General features: G+C 45.5%; 1 protein-coding gene across 2 annotated transcripts in view; it reads right to left on the bottom strand.

Moving 5' to 3' along the window:
* Window positions 1-27631, bottom strand: part of CDH18 (cadherin 18) — a 2476497-nt gene that overhangs the window by 1637668 nt on the left and 811198 nt on the right. The gene's annotated exons all lie outside the window — the stretch shown is intronic.

The following is a 27631-nucleotide window of genomic DNA, read 5'->3' on the forward strand; positions in this document are numbered from 1 at the left end:
AGGGGGCCCCATGTAAGGGGCCCCCAATGTCACTTACAGAAAAAATATATAATTACCTACACTTACCTGGGAGGAGGTCCCCCTCCTGTAGTGTCGCTGTGGGGTGGGTGGGTGGTGGTGTTCCTGGGGCTTCAGGTGGGCATCTTTGTACCCATTCCATGGTGATTAGCCATGGAAATGGGTATACCTGCACCCTAACGCCTTGTCTGACCCAGGCGTTAAATAATGGTGCTAAGTGGGCTTAGCACCATTATTGAGGCCTACCCCCTTGTGCATCGTTTCTGGGCCTGGAGATAAATATGGTGCTAGGGGATGAGCGTTGTGTTTAGGACAACAACCCCTGCCTTGCATTTCATTGCCGATAGGTGGTTCCACGCATCCTAAACATGGTGCTAACTCCAAGATTTTGACGCTAGAGTATCGAAATATAAATATGGAGTTAGGTTAGCACCTGTTGGACCTGGCCTTTTTACAGGGTCATCCCCAAAGCTTTTGCCTCCTTCCTTCTATTTTTTATGACCTGTTGTTGTTGGCTTTTGAACTCTGGGCACTTTACCACCTCTAACCAGTGCTAAAGTGCAGAGGCTCTCTGTGTAAATTGTACTGTTGATTGGTTTATCCATGATTGGCTATTTGATTTACTTGTAAGACCCTAGTAGAGTGCACTATATGTGCCTAGGGTCTGTAGATTAAATGCTACTAGTGGGACTGCAGCACTGGTTGTGCCACCCACTTAAGTAGCCCTTTACCTTGTCTCAGGCCTGCCATTGCAAGGCCTGTGGGTGTGATTTCACTGTCACCTCGACTTGGCATTTAAAAGTACTTGCCAAGCCTAAACCTCCCCTTTCTCTACATATAAGTCACCTCTAATGTGTGCCCTAGGTAACCCCTAGAGCAGGGTGCTGTGTGGATGAAAGGCCGGAAATGTACCTGTGTAGTTTATATGTCCTGGTAGTGTAAAACTCCTAAATTCATTTTTACACTACTGTGAGGCCTGCTCCCTTCATAGGCCTACATTGGGGCTGCCCTCAGACATTGTTGAAGTGGTAGCTGCTGATCTGAAAGGAGTAGGAAGATCATATTTAGTATGGCCAGAATTGTAATACAAAATCCTGCTGACTGGTGAAGTTGGATTTAATATTACTATTTTAGAAATGTCACTTTTAGAAAGTGAGCATTTCTCTGCACTTGAATCTTTTTGTGCCTTACAATCCACGTCTGGCTAGGTTTAGTTGACAGGTCCTTGTGCATTCACTCAGACACTTGCTGGAGAAGAAACCTGAACCAGAACCTGCATCCTGTCAAGAAGAACTGCCTCGCTGATCAAAGGACTCACCTGACTGCTTTCTACAAAGGACTGCTGCCTAGCTGTTGGCCTGCTGCCTTGCTGAACTCTTGCCTTGCTGCAGAAGTGCTCTCCAAGGGCTTGGATAGAGCTTGCCTCCTGTTCCCTGAAGTCTCAGGACCAAAAAGACTTCTCTTTTTCAACTGGACTCCTTGTGCAGCAAAAAATTCGATGCACAGCTTGCTCCGCGGTGAAAAATTCACTGCACGCCGATCCGGAAAGATGCCGTTCGACCCCGCAAGGAAAGGATCGACGCGCCGCCTGCGTTGCGAAGGGAACTTCGACGCACGGCCCGTCTGGCCAACGCCGCCCAACATCCAGAGAGGAAATCGACGCGACGCCTGCTGTGAGGGAGTAAATTCCACGCCCAGCCCACCGGAACGACGTGCAGCCGGACAACAAGCTCAGGATTCCACACACAGACCCCGGGACATCTGAGAATCCCGCGACCCACAGAGGAGACCGGTCCGCGTGCCGGAAAATGACGCACGTCTTCCCCGCGTGAAAAATAACAACGCAAGTCCGTGTGTGAAGGGGCGAAACCGACACACACACCATTTTTCCCGTAAAACGACGCACGTCTTCCCCACGTGGAAAATAACGACGCAAGTCAGTGAGTGAAGGGGCGAAACCGACGCACACACCATTTTTCCACACATCTCCTCCTCTGCGGCCCTCTGCAGAGATTTTCCACTCCAAACCAGGTACTTTGTGCTTGAAAGAGACTTTGTTTGCCTTTTAAAAACTTAAGACACTTTATGTCACTTTTCAGTGATATCTCTACAATTTCATATTGCATCTTTTATCGTTTTGACCTGCGAATACCCAGATAAATAATATATATTTTTCTAAACACTGTGTGGTGTATTTTTGTGGTGCTATATTGTGTTATTGTATGATTTATTGCACAAATACTTTACACATTGCCTTCTAAGTTAAGCCTGACTGCTCAATGCCAAGCTACCAGAGGGTGGGCACAGGATAATTTAGATTGTGTGTGACTTACCCTGACTAGAGTGAGGGTCCTTGCTTGGACAGGGGGTAACCTGACTGCCAACCAAAGACCCCATTTCTAACAGCACCATTTTAGTGCCAAAATAAATGGCGTTATGGCGACACTGACCATCCATAACTATGGGCCTGAATATCTTGAGCTGGAAAGCCCACACAGAAAAAATGGTGGACCTCCCAACATAAACGTTTATGATGATTTCAATACTGGCCTGGACACAATGATGATGGATACAGAGATGTGCAGGCAAGATCTGGACAGCTTTAATTGCACTAAGTGGGTGAACGCACCTGATAACACTTGTTAAATCAAAGGACTGGACTGGATATTTGGGAACTGAACCACAAAGGAAGGCTGATGACAGTCTGGTGCAGAGAACTCACACAGGGGACACCTAGAACGTCGTTGCTATTCCTGGAGAGGACTCCAGGTTCCATTGTGCCTTGTGCCAGGAGACTCAGTTGTAGGGGGAGGAGCCATGCATCACACCCCTCAAAGCGCTGCGTGCCACCATGGTGCAGGATGTCTAGAACATCATTGCTATTCCTAGAGCGGACTGCAGGTTCCATTGTTCCTTGCACCAGGGGGTGCGGTTGTAGGGGGAGGAGCCACACATCACACCCCTCAAAGCGCCGCTTTTCCACTGCGGCGCGGGATGCCTAGAACATCGTTGCTATTCCTGGAGAGGATTCCAGGTTTCATTGTGCATTGCGCCAGGAGGCGCAGTTGTAGGGGGAGGAGCCACACATCATACCGCTCAAAGCACGCCTTGCCACTGCGGCGCTGGAAGCGCACGGGTCATGCCCGGGCCAAGGACAGGCCCGTCTGCACCCGTCCACGCCTGTCAGCGACAGTTAGTGGCAGGGTTAGGCCGCCCCCCTTAGTTTTCAATTCTTCCTACGGCTCTCACTTTATTTTGTTTTTAAGGCTGTGAAATTAGAGCTCTGGTTACTCTCCTGGGCCAATAACAAGTTCAAGCCATTTGATAACTTCTTGGGGCCTCATTAAGCCTTGCTAATGCGGTCCTCTTTCTTATCTAAATCTATTTGCTTTCAACCCATGGCGCATAGGTATGGATAACAGGAAAGCTTCCAATAAAATTGGTGGGGGGGCTGAGGCTCCTGGAAAAGGCATCAAATATTACTTTAAAAAAGCTGTTCAACGACACTAGGCTCCCAAAGATAATAAGGGAATCCATTCTAGAGGTCACACGGAGGAGGGCCTTGCCTCAGCAACTCTGTTGACTCATTCCCATTCCTTCCAGGATAGACCTTTCCCCCTAATAGAATCTCCTGTTGAGTGTTTTAACCATTATGCACCTCTTGAAGATCTCAGAAATATTGCTAATGATATTGTAAAATTGTGTGGGGTTGACAACGATGATGGCAACAAGGAAGAAGCCTCTATTAGGGCACACTTAGTTCAAGTCAGGGGCAAAATTAAGAATCTACAAGATTATATAGGTTCTCTAGGCAAAATGTTAGAAGACAAACTGGATTGCTTGATGACCATAGTTGCGAAGTTAGAAATCCCCCCCCTTATTAGATCCCATGCAGATACCTGCACCTCCTACTTATTCTTTTAATAAACATAATAACAAAGAAAGTGGGAAGGGGCAAACCAACACGCTTAATCACAGTTCTCAAGGGGGGAAGGTTTCCTACGGGCACCAAGCATTAGTCACTTTTAATTGTTGTAGTTCTAATTTAGTAGGTGGGAAAGAACAAACTCTAGGCGGTAGTAAAAGGTGCATGGCTCATGGGAAACAAGAAAGTTTAGGGAGATCCTCGCCAGAACAATAAATTAGGAAAGCAGTATGATCTGTATTTGTCGAATGTCCTGAAACTATCTGCAGGCAAAAGAGAAACCCAAGATTCACTTATAAGCAAAACAATTAATTGGATTAGGCAAACTAGGTGTTGAGGATCAGTGATAAGAGAGGTCATAAGTCACGCTATGGAAATTAAAGGCTCAGATTTCGGTCAGGACTGTATTAGGCTGATATTAGCCAATCAAGTGCTTGTGGATGGCCTCCTATCCCTTGAGCAGAGATTCAGGCCTTCTTTGATGTCACAAATAAGGGTAAAACCATTGATCCCCCAGACCCCCATAGATTGTAGAAACGTGCCCCATATCAGAAGCCCCCCTCACTCTTCAAATTGTACTATCTTGAAATCTATTGGAGATACGTCTGATATTGATTGACAGGAGGTGGTACAGCAAATCATGGGGGAAACGTACAGTGCAAGCAGTAAAAAGTTGGCCAACACTAAGGGCCTGATTACAACTTTGGTGGAGGGGGTTAATCTAATGATGTGAAGGTCCAGCCCAAAATTTACCACAGGGTCATAGAGAGCATGTCCCCTTTAGTGTCTACTTACCCTCCCATGATCAACTTCGTCCAACTGCATTGTGGTTTGATGGATAAACTGAGACTTCTTTTCTCAGTGGTGAGACGTAGATGGGCGGTCACCTTTAGAAAACCAAGTTGGTTCTCAAAGACCTGTAGATTGGTGAAATCGCAGCTCTTGAATGTGTTGGACAAGGGGAACAAAGAGGAGATAAAGGGCGCTGGGGGCCTTTATAAAAGAACTCTAAGAGATGCCAAAACCAGGTGGGAAAGCAATTAATGGGATAGCCTAACTGTTGCCCTCCGTGATGGGGATTCCAAGTTATTCTGGAATTTGGTAACAGATAGGGAAGATCCCCCTGCTTCTGAGAGTGAACCATCAATCCAGCCTGAGGGATAGGTGATCCATTTCAAAGGGCTCAATAGGAAAAGACATAGTGAAAAGATATTAGTAACAGTTCCTAGGGATGTTGCTGGCAACCCATTACACAGTAGGTATGGCCCCTCTAGTCCTGACCTGGCAGGATTTACTCTGGATGAAACCTCCACAGCCTTGCAGTCCCTAAATAAGGGGAAAGCACCGGGCCCTGATGGCATCCCGGGTGATTTGTATCTTTCACAATCTGAGGTATGGATACCATATTTAAACACCCTAGTAATGCCATTCTGAAGGGAGAAGGTATCCCCCTCACATGGAGGGGAGCAACAATTGTGCCAATCTGTAAAAAGGGGGACAGAGACTCTCCAGCAAATTACAGTGTTCCAAGCTACATTTACCTGTCTGCACCCCACTTACTCCAATTAGATTTGACTTGGCCTTAAACCAAATACATCGTGTAATTGCCTTAAAACCCCTTTTATATTTGGTGCGTCTATGGTCTTCTGAACACTTAGGGTCATATAGGATAGCCATGCTGGAGTTACTACCTTTTGATAAAGTGACATCTATTCTGTGATAAAGTGCCACTGGATCAAAATGGAGGAGCTATGTATCTGCCCACAGAATATAACAAGAGGTATGGCACTGCGTGTAAAAAGGCAAGTACAGTTAACAGGCAGTAGAACAGAACAATTTTTTCATCATAAATGCCTGTCTAAGTTTGAACACTACACGGATAATATATACCCAGCACAGGCAAAGAATCTGTTCATCAAATTCAGATTAGGAATTTTCACATTGAACTCTTTCACCTCTAGATGGGAAAAAAGCAGCTGTGTGAACAGTTCCTGCCCTACTGCCCAATGGAAGTCAAGTCTTTGGCCCACTTCAGATTTTTTTATCAAAGGTATTCAAAGCCTAGGAGGAAATGGAACATCCCTCTATGTCGGCTCCTTGGGATCAGGAACTATAGGGAGTCACTACATGTATTATCAAGCGACATTAGTGAAAAGGTAGTGTTTGCAGTCGCCATCTTTCTGCGCTGTGCCTGGATTTTGACTTCTAAGAGTTACTCTTCCAATTTGTAGAACACAACCTTTGTATTATGGCCACTGGTTGGTACTCTGTAGCAATAGTGCTTAAGTCTGACCCATTTTTCAATAGGGTAGCCCTTAACTCATAGAGTGAGTATTATTACAAAGGAGGGTTTTAAAAGGACTCCGCCTGTGGGCGAATGGCTAGTGTCTTTAAGAACCAAATTATGAATTGCTGTGACAATGTCCATTCCAAATGAGTATTTCCACACTTTTTGGTGATTTTATGATTGTAATTTACTAATGATTTTATGTGTTGTGAAAATATTTGTAATAGATTCAGTATTTTTTTAGCCAATAGTATGATGTTGCTTTTATGGCTTACAGTTGAAATAAAGCTGCTGATGATGATGATGTACAAGCAAGAGATAGAATAGGGCCTTCCTCAATTGGATGTCCCCAAACTAAGATATTCCAAATGCGGCAGTTGTCTAAGTGAACTATTGTACAGGACTGAATTGTGGTCTTGGAAAGGATGAACTGTGTCAGATTGTCCAGCACAATGTACATTCAGAGCTGGCAAAAATAAGAGTGTGATTGACTACCTGTTTATAGACATGAAACTTGGCATGTCATTGTCAGACTTGCCATCATTGGCATGGTCTCCACTAACTTTTTGCCTCTACTTTCCAGGTTATTTTCGGTATGCTGGGCTCTGTTTTTGCTCTTTTGTTTGCTCTGGACACTTTACCACTTATGTCCAGTGCTAAAGTGTAAGTGTTCCCTGCATAAATTATATGTGTACATTGGCTTATCCATGATTGGCATATTTGATTTACTAGTAAGTCCCTAGTACAGTGCACTAGAGTTGCCCAGGGCCTGTACATCAAATGCTACTAGTGGGTCTGCAGCACTGGTTGTGCCACCCACATTAGTAGCTCTGTAAACATGGTTCAGACCTGCCACTGCAGTGTCTGTGAGTGCAGTTTTAACTGCCAATTCTACTTGGCAAGTGTACCCACTTGCAAGGCATAAACCTTCCCTTTTCTCACATATAAGACACCCCCAAGGTAGGCCCTGGGTAGCCCAATGGGCAGGATGCAGTGGATGTTTAAGGTAGGGCTTATACTAATGTGTTTTATATGTCCTGCCAGTGAAATACTGCCAAATTAGGTTTTCATTGTTGCAAGGCCTATCTCTCTCATATGTTAACATGGGGGTTGCCTTTAAATATGATTAAAGTGTAGATTCCCTTTGGGAGTAGATAGTCATGTGGAGTTTGAGGTCTCCAAACTCACAATTTAAAAATACATCTTTTAGTAAAGTTGTTTTTTAGATTGTACGTTCGAAAATGTCACTTTTAGAAACTAGGCATTTTCTTGCTTAAACCATTCTGTGACTCTGCTTGTTTGTGAATTCCCTGTCTGGGACAGTTTAACAGTTGGGCTGTTTGAACCTCTCCTCTAGACAGTGACACAAAGGGAGCTGAGGTGTAGTCTGCATATCCAGATAAGCCATCTGGGCTGAGGGGAGGGGAGGAGTGGTCACTTACACCTGAAAGGGCTGTGCCTGCCCCCACACAATGCAGTCTCCAACCCGCTGGTGTGTGTCTGGGTCCTGGCCTGGGCAAGGCAGGATCTTGAAAACAACAGAGACTTTTCTTAGAAGTAGGCTTACTTTAAAGGCAGAAAGAGGTATAAGGGGAGCACCCAAAAACCCTGAAAATTAGATTACTTCTGAAATCAAGAGGAACCTCTGCGAAGGAGAAGAGCTGGAGAAGCTGGGGAAGGAGTACTCCCCCTTTGCCTGTAAATGTGCTTTGCTGGGATGGCCTACAGCAGCTGCTTCTACCTGAGAGAGGACAAAGACTGACTTTTGTGTCACTTCCCACTGTTGAAGAATCTCCTAGGGCTTGAAACTGAGCTTGCCTCCTGTTGTTGAAGTCTCAGGGACAGCAAAGACTTCTCTCTGCCAGCACTGGGTATTTCTGCTGAGAGTCCTGCCTGCCAAGTGGTGCCGTAACCTGTCTCTGGACCCTTGAAAGGTGCAGCTGGTGGAAAAGGACAGAAATCCAAGCAAAGACTGGCATGCGGGGAAACTTTTGACGCACCACCTGCTTCAAAAATGACACACTGCCAGCCTTGCTGCTAAAATTGACGTTCCACTTGCATCGTGGCTGGGAGATCGATGCTATGTGGCTGGGGAAACAACACGCAACACCCACAGTGGATGCTGTTAATGACGCAAGCCCCACAAAGCGCAGTTTTTGGACACTGTGCCATCGAATTTTGATGCAACATCACTGGGTGCGGAAAATCAACACAAAGCCTGCCCGGACCCAAGGTGCCTGTCCGGATCGACGCATCGCTCTCTTGCAGAGAGGAAAAATTATGCACACTGACCCGACTGGAGGAGGAATGATGCACGGTCTCGCTTGCGAGTGAGAAATCGACGCATCGCTGGGCTTTTCCGATGCACACTCACTCGTGCGGTGTTATTTTGACGCGACCCTGGTACTTTTTCATGCTAACAGTGTTCTCACTGTTTTCTAGGGGATTCAAGACTCTTATTTCTTTAAAAATTATAACCTGACTTGTGTATGTTGGATTTTTGTCATTTTGGTCTTGTTTTGTTTAGATTAATATTACCTATTTTTCTAAACCTGTTTTGTGTAATTTTGTATTTCTTTCACTGAGTTACTGTGTGTGTTGGTACAAATACCTTATACATTGCTTCTGAAGTTAAGCCTGCCTGCTTGTAATAAGCTACCAAGGGAGTGCGGGGGTTAACTGAGGGTGATTCTCCTTTACCCTGACTAGAGTGTGGGTCCTTGCTTGGACAGGGGGTATCTTGACTGCCAACCAAAGACCCCATTTCAACCGTCATCATCAACATAAGCATAGTAAGGTGGGATAGAGAGTGACCATGATCCTCTATTGTAGCCCTTAACTTGTGGCTGGAGCACGAGCAAGATACAGAGGTCGTCAGCATATATGATTCAGCCAAACTTATCATGAAGACGAATAAGAAAAACATTATGTGACAGACTGGCCTTGGTCTGGCAAAGTCTATTAACTGTGTAGTGGCCAATTGCTGGAAACAAGAATAGCTGCTATTGTAGTGTGACCAAGTTGACCCTGCTGCCTCACGTAACCTGGAAACAGTTTTGGAAACAACTTCTAAGTTAGTTTTAGACAGTAGATTTTAAACAGTAGACCTAATGTGCCTGATCAGTTGGATTGCACAGGGCCACTTTAGCATTACATGGTTTGACAATGAGTATTTCAAACTAAAGGCCGCCCTGAGATTACCTTACTCTAGAAGGAAATCTACAAAAGAGGTAGAACTCCTCATGTTTTTAAGGAAAGATTACAAGCAGCTGGTCTGATTTTAAAAAATGACATCTGCATGTTAAAGCCTGGTCAGATCTTCTGGCAGCAATCCAATACAGGAAAACAAGACACTTTTAGAATTTAATTAGACAAAGTTGCAAAGGTGTCCTAACAAGTCTTAGAGCAGACTTTGCAGAGCAGTTCTGGGTTGATCATTCCACCGCTGTTTATAACTCAACTTGCCAGAGTGACCTAATGGAGCATGTGACATAGTCTTTCAGTCTTGCTAAAGGAACAGAATCAAATCATTTCTTGAGGTTAGCATTGGACAAGTATGGCACCATGTTAGATCTGACATCCTTGGTGTGGTTTCCCCTAACGTTTTCCCTTCTAAACTCCAGTTTTTGTGACTTCAGTTAGCTGGCTTTAGGTTTCTGAGGACTTTACCACTGCTAACCAGTGCTAAAGTGCAGGTGCTCTGTACTCTAAAACATGATAATATTGGCTTATCCACAACTGGCATATTAATTTTACTTGTAAGTCCCTAGTAAAGATCATTATATGTGCCTAGGGTTTGTGAATTAAATGCTAGTGTTGGGCCTGCAGCAGATATTGTTCTACCCACTACATTAGCCCTTCAAACATGCCGCAGGTCTGCCACTGCAGAAACTGTATGTGCAGTTCTAAATTGCCATTTCAACTTGGCAAGTGTACTCACTTGCCAGGCCCATATCTTCCTTTTAATTACATTTAAGTTGCCCCTAATGCAGGCCCTCATTACCCCCAAGGGTAGGATGCAGTGTATTTAAAAAGTTGGACATGTATTTTAAGTTTAAGATGTCTGGGTAGTGAAAAACTATTAAATTAGTTTTTCTCTACTGCAAGACCTATCGCTCCCATAGGTTAATATTGTGGTTACCTTGAAGCAATCTTCGAGTGTAACTTTAAATTGGGAAAAGACAGAAATTTGGAGTAAAGTGTTTCTGGCCACACAATATTAAACCACGTCTTATGGTGAAGCCAGGTACTAAAGTGTAAGTCTGAAAATGGCACTTTTCGAAAGTTGGCATTTTCTTAATTTAACCATTCTGTGCCTATGCAGGTCTTTGAATACTAATATGGAGTAAGTGACAGCTTAGCTGTGAGTGTTCCCTCTAAACAGTCACACACAAAGGGAGCTGTGATGTGACATTTGTATCCTGATGGCCCATCACTAGGCTGATGAGTCTTCCTGGGCTAGATAGGAGGGAGGAGCTGACACTTACACCTGAATAGGGCTGTGTCTCTCCCCACAAGGGCTGCATAACTCTGTGTAAAGTGTCTGGAGCCAAGGAAAGAAGGAGAGGGGTTTTGTGCACTTCAAAAGCCTGTCTTTGAAGTATCCCCCACTTTAAAAGCTCAACTGGGTATTAGTACCGGACTCCAAACTCCATCAAATCAATGCACTTCTGAATCTGAAGGACATTCTGCCAGGAAAAAGGACTGCTCTGCTGCCCGCAGGGACTGCCACTCTGATCAACTGCATTGCTGTGTTGGCCTGCTGTCTCTTGCCTTGGAATGAGAAGGACTGGACTTTGCTCCCTACATTCTCTACAGGATCAAGTGACTCCAAGGGCTTGTTGGCTTGCCGGCTGTTCTTGCAGTCTCCGGGACATCAAAGACTGCCTGAAAATCTGCTGGTGCTGGACTCTGCCATCTGTGAGTTCTACACTTGCCTGAGGTGCCAATCCAGTAATGGGCCTTAGAAGTGGGGTTTGCAGTTGTATCTCTACAACAATCAATGCATCTGACCGATTGCACCGCTCAGAACCGATGCAGTGCTCTCTGACACTTTGCCAATTCGATGAATACGTGGGACCTGACTGTGAAGTTTGACAATGAAGTAGCACCAATCTAAGGACACTGCTGCATGGCTTGATGATGCATCACATACATCTCAATGGAATTCAATGCCGACGTGGGACCCGACTGCAAGGCTTGACACTGAAGCATCTACCTGACTGCATGGATCAGAACCAATGCATCGCCTTCACATCACTCCTCAACATCGATGTTTGCTCTAACCAAGGCAATTTTTCAGCAGGATCTGGGTGAGTCCTGTACCCAGCCTGCCCTCCATCGTGGTCAGTCTGAACTTTGGATTTGCCCTGTCTAGCATGACCTCAAGTATCATTTGAGCGCTAATGACCTTAAAGCACTACACTGCAGTGTATTCTTTGAAAATTCATATCCCTACTCAATGGATTTTTGTTATTTTTGTCTTGGTTAGCTCAGACAAATATTCTCTATTTTTCTAAAGGGTTATGGAGTCTTTTTATGGTGTTATTTACTTTTTACTGTCATTTCAGTGTTGAACAAATACTTTACACATTGCCTGACTGCTCTGTGCCAAGGTACCAGAATGTGAGTCCAGGTTAATTTGGGGTGTGCTTCTGATTCACCCTGACTCAGATTACTGTCCCTACTTGGACATGGTGCATACTTCTACCAAATAAGCACCCAATCTCTAACACTCCACATGCCAAAATGTATGGAAAGTGAAGTTTGAGCCTCTATCCTCGACCAGGACTGTATGAAGGGTTCAAGTCTGAACAGAATACCATCTAACACCTACCGCAATAACCTGATCTTCAAGGTGCCTGTCTTAACTGTGGCGCAAAATGCAATTTAGGAGTTTGGGGAAGTCCTGTCCTCTTGGGGAGCTGCAGTTACTGTACCCCTGCCCAAAAACAGGTCCTCGGAACATCCCTATCAATTACTGCCTAATCTCATTATTGCACAGTGCACATAAAATGTATACAAATGTACTGCTAACCTGTTTAGAGTCATAGATTGAAGAACACAAAATGTTGTCCATTTTTTGCAACTCGCAAGGCACGATTGATCAAGCAGCTACACTATATTCTGCCTGAAGTACCCTTCTTAAAACAATCAGTGCTCCTCTTATTAGTCATCAACCATAAAAAAGCAGTTGATTCTGTGACCTGGAGGAACAGAGCATTAGTACTAAGCTCTTGTGCATAATAAATCAGCTCCATCACGGTAATATAGCAATAGTGAGATTTGCACCCAAGGGGTAGATAGGGGGCCACCCCGAGTTTTGATTTAAATAGGGAGTAAGGGAAGGGTGTGCTTGAACTCTTATTATTCAACCTCTTCCTCAATGACATAAGGGAGCAACTACTAGTGCTAAACCTAGATGAGTCTGTAATTAGGGGGTATAAAAAAACCTTTTTAGGGTCGAGCCTGCATTGCATGCGCTTGTGCATGCGTATTGCAGCGAGACGCTTTAGTATTTAGAAAAGGGCTCGGAGCCCTGTCGACGTCACGTCAGTGTTTTTCATTGGTTTGTGGGCTTGCCTATTAAAACCTGCTTGCTTTCATTAGTCGAAGGCATGCATATGTCATGCCTTTTCCAGTGGCTAGCCCTCCTTGAGCGCATTGACCAAGTACAGAAAACATGCAAGGTTTGCTGTTTTCTGTCCGGCTCGTGGACTACTTTTTCTCTAATTTACTAGCGTGATTTCCCTTGGCAGAAGTCGAGAGCTTTACACAGTTAATTGCACTTTTTCGGTTACGTACATAAATGCACTTTTGCCGATAGGTGAAAAGTCGGGTTAGGAGTTTTCAACGCTATCAGCTCTAACATGAGCAAACGCAAGACCCGTTGCATTGCAAATGCTTGTTGCTGTTTGCTGGCGATGCTCTCGATAGCCTTGCAGAGAACTCTCTGTGCACAAGCTACTCAAGGGGTTTGAAAACTACTGGTCATGGAAGAAACATTGTATATTGTGAAGATATGGTTTTTAGTCAGTTGTGAAAATTGTGAGGATGTGGTATGCTGGTCAATACTCTACATAGTCTGAAAAATAATTCACAGACTAGAATCAGCCGCCATAACCAGTTGACTCATATGATCACTTTGGAATAAGGCTTGATGCAAAGGTAACTTGGGTCAAACAGATGAAGAAGACTGAAATAAACCTGTTCCAGCAATCACGTCATGCTATGTTTTAGCAGCACAGTTGGTCGAACACTGAGTAAGCCAACACTATGGGCCCTAGCAGGCCAAAGCACAAGCCTCTAGTCTGGAAGGGGCAGAGATTTGGAGATGCAATAAGTCATTGGTATGAAATCAGTTCCCGTGTTCCTTGCTGGAGCTCGGTGCAGGGACTCTAATGGCAGCATTTGGACATGAGCTGGGCTTGAACAACATCGAAGTTGTTGCAGCAGTTAAACCACTCTTTTTCTGGCATTGAATCTGGCACGAACCAAGCTGTCGAGCCCATTCACGAACTTTGGCAAAGCAATAATTCTCATAACTTGCCATGGATTAAACATATTGCAAGCCCTTTATCTAGTATAGGAAGCCATGAGTACCGGTTGAACCCACAGGACATGGTTTTGTAAACCCTAGGCATGATAAAAAGGAAATATTGGTTGTGACTCTCCAAAAACATGAAGGAAAATTGTTAATTTTATTCTGGTAAATTAAACCTACATCTGGCCTTGAGAATTATTTGGACCAACTATTTCCAAGGGGCAACGAGATCCCTGGTTATCAGATATAGGTTAGGGTTTCTTCCTGTAAAGACATTTGAGAGAAACTGGCTGAATTCTAACAGTGACCCCACCTGCTTTTGCTCGCAGGTGGAGATGAAACGCTTATGCACTTCACCTTGCTATGGAGTTTCGTCAGCAGGAAGGCGACATTTCCGCTCACCTTTTAAAAAGTACACTATCAGACACTGTAATGCCGCTTTGGACTTATGCCTTTGGTTTAACAGCAAACCCGTTTTTAACCCAGTGGCCTCATATATCTATGCAGCATGGAAAATCACCTGGTCCTCAGCCAGGCGGTAAAAGGACTAAAGTTCCACACCTAAGGTTGCATCAAATACTGCACTGTAGGTTGAATGTACTTTTTAGGTAATCTTGATTATACACGTAAGTGCATGAAGAATAATCCTTGAGCCGTAGGCATCTATCATGAAACTGTAAACATGTCATTTGTAATTGTTTTGATTTGGAGTCATACAATTGTTTTAGTTAATTACCAACTCAGCATGAAGACTTTAGTGAGAAATTATGGCAACCTCCCAAAGCAATGGAGGAGACTGTAAGTGTTTGTATGCTTTTAATTGCTGCTGGCAGCTATCCCGATTTTTTTGTATCTTGTTGATATACAATGTATAATGAATTGTTTCTATGCTTTATGTACCATTTAGGTAGTCGTATTTGCACAAGCAGAGCAGTGGGTCAAGAATAGTTCCTGAGCAGAAGGTATTCATTATAAAATTTTAAATATGTAATTTTCTTGATTTGTACTGGAGTCATAAAGTTGTCTTAACAACTTAATGCATGAAGCACTTTAGTGGGGACTCTTGGCGACTTTTAGATGTAACGGATATATCACAATATTTTTCTACTTTTAAAATTTTTCTGTTTCAAAACTTTTTAATTCGATCTAACCTAGTGTCTTAAAATTGTATAATGAACCATTAGCTACATGTATTGTGCACTTTAGTAGGATCATATGGTAGTTACTAATTAGTATGGATGAATTTGCAATTTGTTTACAAGTTAATCTGCTGTCACCTGTTTTGTAGCTGCAAATCATATGAATTCTGCAGCACGCATAGAAAGAGCAAAATGCCAGAAATTATTAAGTGCAGGAAGGTGTCCCTTCCTGCACATAAACAATCATTTAAAAATAACGTTTTGGCACTTCTATGTGTGCTGTATTTTGCACCATTAGTGATTGTTTATGTGCAGAAAGGGACACCTTCCCGCACATAAACAATCAAACCCTTCAACACAGACATCTTTGCACAATGGTGCAAGGATGCCTGCGTTGGCAGCTAAATTTAGCGCCAGTGCAGGGGATAACACAGGGGTGCGCCATATTCACTTAAATATGGCGCATCCCTGCGTTGTGAAAATGACGGAGTGTGGCGCTGCCAATTTTGGCGCAGCGCCTCGCTCTGTCATTTTCCCAGAAATATAGGCCTGGCTCATCATGACCATGTTGGTGATGTTTATGAAATAAGACACTTCACACATTGCTTTTGATCGACTTCACATTAAAACTTAGTAACAGCCTATTTTACTGGATCCTGGTACAACTAGAATATTGTGACATCTATGGTTTGGTTCTGAATCCTGGTGCACCAATTACTTAAATTTCTACATGATAACATCTAATAATATTAAAGCGCATGGCATTGTATTTGCTGTGGTATCCATAGATACTGTGAAGCAATAGGCCAAAGATGGCGAACAGGCAGATTGCTCTGCTCTCAGATGCAACTGCTTAAGAAACATGGAGATAAAGGGCTTCAACTCTGAGGTTCCCTCCAAGGATCATTGCACTGAAGAGGGTCCTGGGGGGAAACACCGATTTCGGAGGTCTCCCCGCCGGGAAGTTTGTGGAGGATGGTTCAGCCCATTGTCGCCATTTTGGGTGCTTTTTGGACATGTTTTGGGGAGCCTGGGGCCGGATTATAAAGGTGGGAGCCATTTTGGGGTAGCCACCATTTTGTTAGGTGACACAGTGGTGGGTGAGCAGCAGATTTTTTAGCAGATTTTTCTGCCGTTTTTTCACTTGGTGCCCTGCATTTTTTGCAGCGTTTTGGTGGTATCCGGATCGGTTATATAATTTTTTTTTTTTTTTAAAAGATAAATAATAGAAAGTAGAATAATCAACAGCAGCAGCGTTATCGGAGATAGGCAGTAAGTTGGAGGCAAAGAGTTGTCGGTGCGAGAAACCTACTCTTACCGCGGAGCAGGAGCCATGGATAGGTGAGTGGTGCAGGCACTCCAGCTCCTCCAGGAGGCTGGGCGCCTCGATTTGTTGGCAGATGGTGTGGGTCAGCGGGCCAGCCCGGCACGGCAGGTGGCGAGCGGAGTGGCGGCCGCAGTGGCGGCCTGTTCGCCCCGTGTGGAAAGCGCAGCAGTGATGAGCGGCAGGTGAGGCCAGTTTTAAAAGGGCAGGGTCGGAGCATGTGTGCTGCTGACGCCACTCGGAAGGGAAACAAAGGGCCATTGTGGCGGCCGCTCCCCTCGGGGCACGGCAGTTGTGGAGCCATGTGGCTCAGAAAGCTGTGGGCGGGTTGGGGCGGCCTGAGGAATGGCAGGAACGCGGCTCTGCCGAGCCACGCAGGCAGGAAAAAGGGGAAGGCCTTGAATAGCAAGGCTGGGGTGGAGAGCAAAGCGCTTTGCCTACCCGAGGTCGAGGGGCCCTGGGGAGAGCAGATACTGAGCAGGAATGGGGCAAGAACTGGGGAAAAGGAGGAGAGAGAGTGGGCCTAGCAGGGGAGAGGGACTAAGATTTGTTGCTGGCTAGTGAGGCCAGCCGGTCAACAGAGGAGGATATTTACCAGGCAAAAGGGGGGGAGGAGCAAGATGAAGTTGGTCCAGATATGGAGGAGTCGGCAGTGGACAGGGACTTGGGGTATACATTTGAGTGGAGCGAGGAGGAAGACAAGCAAGGGGTGGAGGAGGATGGGATAACCTTGAGGGTGCGTCCCCCGCGTCGCACTTATGAGCGCAGGTGGGGGGGTGCAGCTCCTGAAGTGACAGGATGGTAAAGTAGTTCGGACAGCGAGTGTGACGACCAGGGTGGGGAGGAGAGTCAGGTGTCACAAGGGCAGGGTTATCAGTGCGTTTCTATGCTCACCAGCACACTGGGCCTTTGCCAGCAGGGGCAGATTATGGGCGAAGACTGTGACCGAGGCAGGCTTGTGGAGGCCCCATCACCCTGGGAGGAAGAGAAGGGGGGGCCCAGTGCTGCCGGCTGGATGGGACCCAAGCTTACTTTTGAATCGGCGAGGGTCAAGGTTTCCGGGAAGAGGCGGCCTGTCGTACTGGGCTTTGTGGCCGCCGTTGAGTTGGCATCTAGGTGTAAGCGGCCTGGCCTTACGGCGAGGTTGGGAGGGCTACGGGCGGCACCTCAGCGACCGTTGCCACAGCCGGCTGGTACTAGGAACATCACAAAGAAGGCGAAGTTCGGGTTGGACAAGGCGTCAAGTGATAGTGAGACCAGTATTGTTCATGATATATTAGATTATGAGGAGGACAGTATTGAGGAGGGAGAGCTACGCGGGGATGAGGAAGAGGAGGATTAGTGGACCACGGGGTGTCTAATGCTGTTCCTAAGTCGTTACAGGTACCGGTTGCAGTATCGGGACCAGGTGGAGCGGCAGGACAGAAGGTTCAGGAGCGGCCCCCGTCATTGCAAATAGGTAATGCGACAGGGAGTGTCTGTAGCTACAGAGGCAGTTTTGTGCAGGGCGGAGGAGCGCTTACATAAAGGGGTGTATGTATTGGATGTCGGGGTGGGCACAGATTCTAAAAAGGACCAGGTAAGTAAAGTTTCAAACGAGAAACCAGGTAAGTCTGACGAGGGTTCGGAGGGAGTTCAGGTAAGTGAGAAGCACAAGCGTTTGCCCTATATGGGAACAGCTAAACCGTTAGGGGTACATCTTATGTTGGCCACCAAAGAAAAGATTTGGAAGGGGGTGTATGTGGAGATGCTTAAGTTGTTGCACAGAGAGGTTCGAGCGAAGGAGGGCTCAAAGGAGGAAGAATACAAATTGGCAAGGCACCCCAGGGTCCCGGTAACTATTGAGAATTGGACGACAGCCTTCCTGATTTTTGCAAGTGTATATTGTGAGTGGTTTCCGGAGTGGGTGGTAGCGTTGTTTAAGTATATGGATGTGATTCGGAAAGCGTACCTCAACTACGGAGGTTTTCGCTTGGGTACAATATGATGAGGAGTTTCGGGCCCGTATGGCGGTGGATGATGGCGTTCAATGGGGTGAGATAGACGTGGATTTGTGGCAGCATACCATGGGCCCAGCAAAGTTCAGAAAATCTATATTTAAGTAGAATGGGTTACCGATTACTTACTGGCCCTTTCGAGAGTGCCCCATCCAGGGTGGGGCTAACTCAGGACCTAATTCAGGAGCAAAAGGGGGATCAGGTGCAGCAAGTACTGGGGCACAGAAAACAGGAGCCTGTTGGGATTTTAACAAAGGTTTGAGCACCAGGGAGTACTGTAAGTTCAGGCATGAATGCTTCAAGTGCGCAGGGAGGCATGCCCTTACTAACTGTTCTAGAAGCAGCAGCGCCGGGTCGCAGTCTTTGGGCCCAGGAGAAAGTAGCCAGGGGAGTCAGGGACAAGCTCGGATGAGAGAGCAGGGCTTTATGGGGAAAAGCTACAACTCCAATTAAGGTGGATAAGATATGTTTCTGGGTAGGACAGTACGGACCTGAGCGGCCGGGGCAGCTGTTGTTGTGGGGCTTTACGCATGGATTTGAGTTGGGTTACGAGGGGCCTCGACAGCAGCGCTGGGCTGAGAATGTGCGGTCAGTTTGAGGGAAAGAGGAGCTAGTGCGGCTCAAGCTGGAGAAGGAGGTGGTGGAGGGGAGGATGGAAGGTCCTTTTACAGATTGGCCTTTGCCTTCTTGGAGCTGTTTCCGCTGGTAGTTGCGGTGTCTGTGTGGGGTCATCTCTTGATGCATAAAACAGTGCTGTTTCAAGTGGACAACATTGCAGTGGTGCAGGTGGTCAATCAGCAGTTGGGCAGGGATGTGCAGGTGTTGCAGTTGCTCCGCATCTTTGTTTTGGAGTGTTTGCGGCGCGATATTTACTTCAGGGCGCGTCATGTGCCAGGGGTGAATAATGACATTGCAGATGCCAGCAGCTCTCTGGACCGTAGGTGACGGAGGATTCTGCGGCTGGTCGTGAGTTTGTTGGCCCCCTCGACTCAGCGAGCATATGTAAGGGCTTGGTGGGATTTTGTGGATTCTGGGGCCCGTAGACGGCAGTCGGAGCAGGACAGGATTGAGGATGTGGTAAATGTCATCATGAGCATGGTGGAAAAACGCTTGTCCAGAGTTTCTAATGCAGGGAAGTTGGCTGGGATCGGTTTTATGGGTAAACATTTGTGAGGTTATGCGCGTCGGTGACGGAGTTGGGGTAGAGAATACTCGAAGGATGGGCCAGGGAGCAAGGAGTCACAGGGCGGGCAAGACAGCCGAATTACTTTGGCTATTTTGAAAGAAATTATGAAGGCTTTACAGGAGGTCTGTAGGGATGAGGTGGAGTGCTTATTATTTCGTACCCTCATGTCGTGGATGTTCTTTGGGGCATTTCAAGTTTCAGAATTACTAGGCTCCAGAGTATCAGAGGGTCTACAGTGTGGGGAAGTGTATATTTCATCACATGGCGTTGGGGTGCATTTGCGGAGGTCGAAGACAGATCAAAGGGGGAACGGGAGGCAGGTGTTTCTGAAAGCCTATCCTGTGGTAGAAGTTTGTCCGATACATCTGGCATTGAGGCTGCAGGCTACCTTTAGGAGGGACGTGGGGGGAGTTTTTTGTCATATGCAGGGTCAGGCGGTTTCAGCATACCAGCTGTTAGCGGTTTTGAGGGCAAGTTTAAGGATTATTGGACAGGATGCTTCGCAGTTTGGGACCTATTCGTTTAGAATAGGCATGGCAACAGAGGCAGGCTTTCGGGGTGGCGGATGACGGATGTGCGCTAGGACGATGGAAATCGAATGCCTACAAGAAATATGTGTGAAAAGGGATTACAACAACAGAATGGTAATATATTTTTTCTTGCTACAGGTTCCGTTCCCGGACCAGCGGTGCAGTTCATATCCATCTGGGTTGTGGGACATTCCTTTGTCAAGTGGGCATGGAGACAGGAGCAGTCGAGTGCAGTGGGGGACAACTTAGGTCTGGACAGGGGAAGAGATTGCGTAAGATGGGAAGGTAAAGGGGGTATGTGCTGGCCGGAACTGTTAGAGACATTGCAATGGCTTCGGGCAGGGGTTTTTGCCCAGATATACTACTGGTGCATTTGGGCAAAAACGACATGGTAAAGCGGACGGGCTTGGATATTTTGCAGCAGATGAAGAAAGATTTATGTGTGTTGCGTCGGCAGTGGGCGGGTTGTCATGTCATTTGGACGGCATTTGTTCCTCGCCGGATTTGGCGGGGAGCGAGAAAACCGGGGGCAATTGAAAAAGCGCAGAGGAAGATTAATAAGGAAATGTGATTATATTGTTTGGAGCATGGTTTGACCTATTTAGAGCATAAGGATTTAAGGTTTGAGGACAAGGAATGTTTTTGGAGCGATGGTGTACACCTGTCCTTTGTGGGCATGGAGTTGTACCTGCTCCAGATAAAAGAGGTGTTGAAGGGTCTATTTAGGGAATCCTAATCCTACTCTGGGAATGGAGGACTGGCATCTTTGGGGGGCAGAAAAGGAGAGGGGGTTCCCTTCGGTTGTCCCGCTCCTTTTCTGGTGGCAGAAACAGAGACTGAGCACATAACATACGAGAACGGATGGGTAGAAAATATGACAGGACATTTGCAGATTAGAAGAGGGTGGACAGTAGCAGTGCAATGAAGATAACATACTGAGCATTAGGGGTTGGAGGCTTGCACACTCAAGATGTTAGCAACTGACTATTAAGGTACTAGACGGAATCAACAAGAGCATTAAGAAAGGATGACTAGACTAATGAGCTGCAAGTTTAAGGGGGGACGGAGGTGGGAAAGTAGGGTAGGGGAGAGGGGAGTGGTTTGGTTAGAAGAAATTATGTATAGTGAGGTTTTAGTTTTGTAAGGCTTGAGGCCAAGGGGGTATGTTGTGAGTGCACCTGTTTCCAATAAAGTGGCCTTTTACACACAAAAAGGAGTAATGGTAATGATTTTACTCTTCCACAAGGGGGTCCTGGGGTGGAGCGCCGATTTCCGGAAAGTTTGTGGAAGATGGTTCAGCCCATTGGCGCTGTTTTGGGTGCTTTTTGGGCATGTTTTTTGGAGCCTGGGACAGGATTATAAAGGTGGGAGCCATTTTAGGGTAGCCACCATTTTGTCAGGTGACACAGTGGTGGGTGAGCAGCAGATTTTGCCCTCCCTCCTGCCCAAAATAGAGAAGGAGTAGGGTGCAGGTGGTTATGAGAGTTAGTTTCGTTTTTGGCCATGTTGGAATAAAGTGCACGGGCGCTGATTTTGTATTTGTAACTTGGATCAGGTGCTGGCGGAGACAGAGACTGGGCACATGACATACAATAACGGATGGGAAGAAAATATAACAAGACACTTGCAGATTAGAAGAGGGTGGACAGTAGCAGGGCAACGAAGATAACATACTGAGCATTAGGGGTTGGAGACTTGCACGCTTAAGACGCTAGCAACTGACTATTAAGGTACTAGACGGATTCAACAAGAGCATTAAGAAAGGATGACTGGACTAGTGAGCTGCAAGTTTAAGGGGGAGGGTATGGGAGGGAAGGGGGGAGTGGTTTGGTTAGAAGAAATTATGTATAGTGAGGTTTTAGTTTTGTAAGGCTTGAGGCCAAGGGGGTATGTTGTGAGTGCACCTGTTTCCAATAAAGCAGCCTTTTACACACAAAAGGCCGTAATGGTGCTGATTTTACTCTTCCACAAAGGATTATACATACTGTAACAAATAGTTCACGTTATACTTTAGCAGTCTATGACAGTCATGTATTCAAATATGGCACGTACGTGTGTAAATATTGAACATTTCCATATGCTGTAGTGTGACTAAAACACGGTTGCACTTGCATTTCGTTTTGATTCTCCCTGGAAGAAATCATCGATCCACATGAATACCTATTTTCCTACATCCAGCACTATTCTGTGAAACTATTTGCACGTTTGGTGAATACTCCCAAGCGTTCAGGTGTGTGGTGTGCACCAGCTTCTACTAGGGAACCAATTCATAAACACGCACAAACTCTCACCTACTAACAGGTTTGCTTGCACGGAAATTTCACAATATTAACACGCCTTCCATTTGAGGCAATCCTCCTTGAGAACGTAAAACTTCCTGGTTCCTAATTCCATGAATCAGGTGTGGAATATGCACAGCACACACATGTTCATTTGGACCCTTAAATGGAAACTAAATATATAGGGGGTCATTCTGACCCTGGCGGTCTATGACCGCCAGGGTAGCAGATGACGGAAGCACCGCCAACAGGCTGGCGTGCTTCATTGCCCATCTTACCGCCGCGGTCAGAAAACCGGGGCCGGCGGTTTCCCGCCGTTTTTGCCCCGGCTGGGCGAATCCGCCATGGCAGCGCTGCAAGCAGCGCTGCCATGGGGATTCTGACCCCCTTACCGCCAGCCTGTTTCTGGCGGTTGTCACCGCCAGGAAGAGGCTGGCGGTAACAGGTGTCTTGGGGCCCCTGGGAGCCCCTGCACCACCCATGCCACTGGCATGGGCAGTGCAGGGGCCCCCGAACAGGGTCCCGGCCGGCTTTTCACTGTCTGCCTAGCAGACAGTGAAAAGCGCGACGGGTGCAACTGCACCCGTCGCACGCCCGCAACACCGTCGGCTCCATTCGGAGCCGGCTTCTGTGTTGCAGGCCTCCTTCCCGCTGGGCCGGCGGGTGCTAACATGGTTAGCGCCCTCCGGGCCAGCGGGAAGGTCGGAATGCCAGCAGCGGTCTTTTGGCCGCGTAGCGGGCAAATGGTGGTTCCTGCATGGCGGGCGGCTACCGCCGCCCGCCAGACTTGTAATGACCGCCATAGTTTGATAGAATAGGTTCAAAGGTTTTGGATTACTATTTGTAAGGGTATTTTCAAACATGTCAATGCTGGTCATTGACATTCCAATACAGAATGCGTCATAGTAGAGGGGCAAATATTCTGTTTATTAAAATCCAGTTGTATAATCCTAGTCTTTTTTATTGATTCTGTATAGTTTAATGTCTAGTTGGCCTCACAGTATGTATGCATTTGCGTCAGGAGAATCAAATCGGATGCCAAACGCAATATTTTTTTTATTCATAAGGAACATTATTCTAAAACACACATTTAGTGAAGGAATTCCGAAGTAAGGCTTTTCTGGAGTGAGATATTTGTATCACACACTGAAAGCATTTGAAAGTCAGAAATGACTACAAAGCGATAGTGCAGGGTGGGGATTGTGATGTGGGAACCATCATGAAAAGGCCTGAAGGGAAGGAGGCTATTTCATGAATTTATGACACATTCTGTAAAGGGCAGATAGATGGCAAGTCACCATCTGTACATCACAAGTCCATATGTTAAGATGCATGTTTTATGTTTAATCTCTCCTTAATGGGTGTGCAAATGGAGATGCTGTCCCAACAAATTACTCTAAGAAAAATCTTCTTGCACTGGGAGTGATCTCCGCTAATTTTCTAAAAAATGTTTGTTATTGCGGGTTTAATCTCGGAAACGTAAAGTGGCACCATATGTTATGATATGTTAGGTTATATTGTGCTCTTATGTTATGTTATTTTAAGTTATGTTATGGTATGGTATGGCATGTCATGATTATTTGTCGATCACAAGTACAACAAGTTTCTTGCTGCTACAGAAACCTGAACCTTTGAGCTGTTACCAGATTTCTTGGAAAACAGGGAAGTTGTTAATTGTCTTCTGAAATGATGTTCCATGAGTGTTACTGCCTAATATAAAAAACAATCTCTTTTTAAAATGGTATAGAGATTGCTTGAAACGAGAGGTAACATGGATGTCTGATACCTCATTTTACGATATATATTTTCTCCTTCTGTGTGATGAGCAATCCCTCCCTCCACTTTGAAGATTTAATTCTGCACCACTGCGTGGAGAGCTGTTTGCTAAATATCTCAACTGAATCTAAGACAATTGAAGATATTTGGCCACCGCATCCAATATGAAGTAGATGCAAAAGTACTCATCCTACAAATAATTATAACGTTCTTTCTGTGTTGTAAGCCAATTGTAAACCCAATAGATGCTGCCAAAACCGTTGCCTTAAAAAAACAAGCATTTACAATGCAACGGGTCTCGCGTTTGCTCATGTTAGAGCTGATCGCGTTGTAAACTCCTAACCCGACTTTTCACCTATCGGGCAAAAGTGCATTTATGTTCATAACCCGAAAAAGTGAAATCAAGTACGTAAAGCGCTCGACTTCTGCCAAGCGTGATCGGGCTCGTAAATTAGAGAAAAAAAAGTCCACGAGCCTGATGGAAAACAGCGAGCCTCGCATGTTTTCTGTACTTTGTCGCTGCTCTGGAGGAGGGCTAGCCACCGGAAAAGGCATGACATATGCGTTCCTTTGACTAATGAAAGAAAGCAGATTTTATTAGGGAAGCCCACAAACCAATAAAAAACACTGATGTGAAGTTGACAGGGCTCCGAGCCCTTTTCTAAATACAAAAAAGTCTCGCTGCGAAACGCATGCGCGAGTGCATTCAACGCAGGCTCGACCCTAAAAAAGCAAGTACCAGAAGCCACAGAGCTGGAAACTGCAGGCCGCACAGAATGTCAAGAGTAGTGGGCGCTGTGCTGGTTGCACTGCAGAACGCAGTCTAAGCATCTACTGAATTAGGAATTAAATTCATTCTAGTCAGTGCATGAATGCAAACCACAAGGAACTAACAAAAAGAGCCCGCCTTTCACAGTTTATGTATTATATGGAAAATATGTACGTCCTTCGAAACTTATATTAGCTTTATCAATTAAAAAATACTTATTTACATGTATGAAATGTTTGGTTCTGGGTGGATATTTCTCTACATAATTCCTCATTCCTAGCCCCTGGTAGTTTAGGATTTTATTGGTACGAATATTCCATCTAAATTTCTGCCTGAGAGACTTGCAAAAATTCAGAAATCTCTACTAAGGTTAAAGTGATTAGTGGGTTGCTCGAAGCAGTGAAAGTGCAAGAATCTCTGAAGCAAATCCTGAAAAGGATTGCGAACAACACACATCAGTGAGTCTTCAGAGGTTATTCTTGGCTATGGATTCACATAAAGTATTTAAAACATACCTTCCAATTGAAAACAGTGTGCAAGGAGGGAGGGATGGCATGTGAAAAGTTAATGATAGGGGATCAGGCTGCATATAGGACAAGTGACAAGTGGAAGACAATAGGGGCGTTTCAATAACTATTTCTACAAATGTATCTAGAAGAGTGATACTCAAAGTACGGCCTTGGGGCCGCATGCGGCCTTTTTGATCTTTACATGCGGCCCCCAGAGCAGCAGTAGCACTAGGCTGCTGTTTACTGGATTTAACAGGGGACACTTTATTTAAACATGATAGAAGATAAGGAAAGAAAGTAAGGAATTTGTCCCGCACCGCTTTAACTGCAGGAACACTTTCATTCTTTAAGCAATCTTGCAGTAAATGTCTATAACTATAAGTGTTCTTAAAAATTCAAAAAGTGTATTTCATTTACACACAGAACCATTTAATCTAACAGTGCATGGAGAAGTATTTTTTTAAGACGAAGGTTTCAAACATTAATTTAGAAACTTTCATTCTTACCCCACCCCCAACATTCATTCTTACCCCCACATTCATAACAATGGCAATAGTGAACCAAGAGGCAAGTCAGTTGTTATCTGCACTCTTTGATTGGCCTGATGTGCTATTATACATGAACAACTTTATAGTTTATTAAATCAAACACAGCAGAATGGTTTGCACAGTGCACAATCCAGAGTCATGCATTGTGAGGTCCTCCAACATACACTAATGAAGAAAAAGAAGGGAACGTGAAATAAAACAATTGCTTAGGATCACACAGTTTGGTAAAGTTAGGAAGCTGGGATTAATGCCAGGTTTTCTGGTTTCACATTATGCGATTTAGCCACTAGATCTATATGCTTTGCTGCCCCCTATCGCCACCATAACGCCACAAACCCTCCCCACCCACAGCCCCCTCCTCCCTTTGATTGGCATGCTGCTAGCATCAAAGCGGCCCTCGGTCGCACCACAGACCAAACTTTGTGGCCCCTGGGAAAATGTTTGCCAGTACTCATGATCTAGAATAAACCCTGAATTAGAAATGTTGGTACATGATCATGAAAGGCAAAAATAACAACGCCAGATTTAAAACTGGTGGTGCGGGGGCACCTATGATTTGGATCATTTTTCACACGTTTTCGGAGTCACTAAAGTAACAGGCCTGCTGCAATTAAAATATATTCTTTGTGCTTCACTGACATTTATCTACATTAAATTCATAAGGGTACTATAAATGTCCATTAGCTAGCTATTTTCGTTTTTTTATAAGACAACGTTTTTCCATTTGAAGATAACCATTTTCTAGCACTAGCACTCTGAGAAAAGTAGAGTTGCTGTATGCACTTTTTGCACACAGTTATGCACTTGAACACGTTCTCAGCCAGGTTAGGACTTGGACAGGCTAAGGCAATGGTTCCCAACCTGTGGTCCGGGGACCCCTGAGGATACGCAAAACCTCCTTAGGAGGTCTGCCACTGCTTGGAAAATTAAATAATATTAACAGATTAAGGGGCGTATTTATACTTTTTGATGCAAAACTGCACTAAAGGAGTTTTGCTTCAAAAAGTTTAGCACTGCTTGTGCCATTCCTGAGCGCCAGCCGGACACAATATTTATGGAATGGTGCAAGCCGGTCCAAAGGGTGGCCTAGCGGGAAAAAAAATGACGTTAGCCAGGTGGGGGCGGCAGTATGGGAGAAGGGGGTTTGCGCCCAAAAATGCCGTTAGGCTGGTTAGAGGCAAAAAAAAGCCTCTAACAAGCCTTTTTCTGACGCAAAACCATCCATACCACATGACTCCTGTCTTATAAAAGATAGGAGTCATGCCCACCACCACAATGGTCAGCACAGTGGACCATTGTCCTCTGGGCATGGCTATTTCAGCCTGTGCCATGCAGGAGGCCCCAAGTTGGGCACCCAATGGCACTTTTAAACGTAGCTATACTTACCCTACTTACTTGGGATGGGGTTCCCCATCCTCCGGTGTCCCTCTGGTATGGGTGGGGGTGTTCCTGGGGCTTGATGAGGGCACCTGTGGACCCATTATATGGTGTTTAACCATGAAAATGGGTCCACAGGTCCACTAACACCTAGTCTACCCCAGGCATTAAATAATGGTGCAAAGCGAGCTTTGCACAATTATTTAGCCCCTCCTCCCACCAGTGTGTCATTTTAGTACGAGGGATAAATTTAGGGCTGTGGGGTTAGCAGCATTTTTTAGATGGGAACGCCTACCTTGCAGCTCATTGATGCAAGGTAGGTTCACACATCTAAAAAATGGTGCAAACTCCAATAACGTCTAACGTCAAAATATAAATATGAAGTTAGTTTTGCACCGAATTTCCATAAAATAAATGACGCAAA

The sequence above is a fragment of the Pleurodeles waltl genome, chromosome 2_2, assembly GCF_031143425.1.
Source record: "Pleurodeles waltl isolate 20211129_DDA chromosome 2_2, aPleWal1.hap1.20221129, whole genome shotgun sequence".
Taxonomy (NCBI): domain Eukaryota; kingdom Metazoa; phylum Chordata; class Amphibia; order Caudata; family Salamandridae; genus Pleurodeles; species Pleurodeles waltl.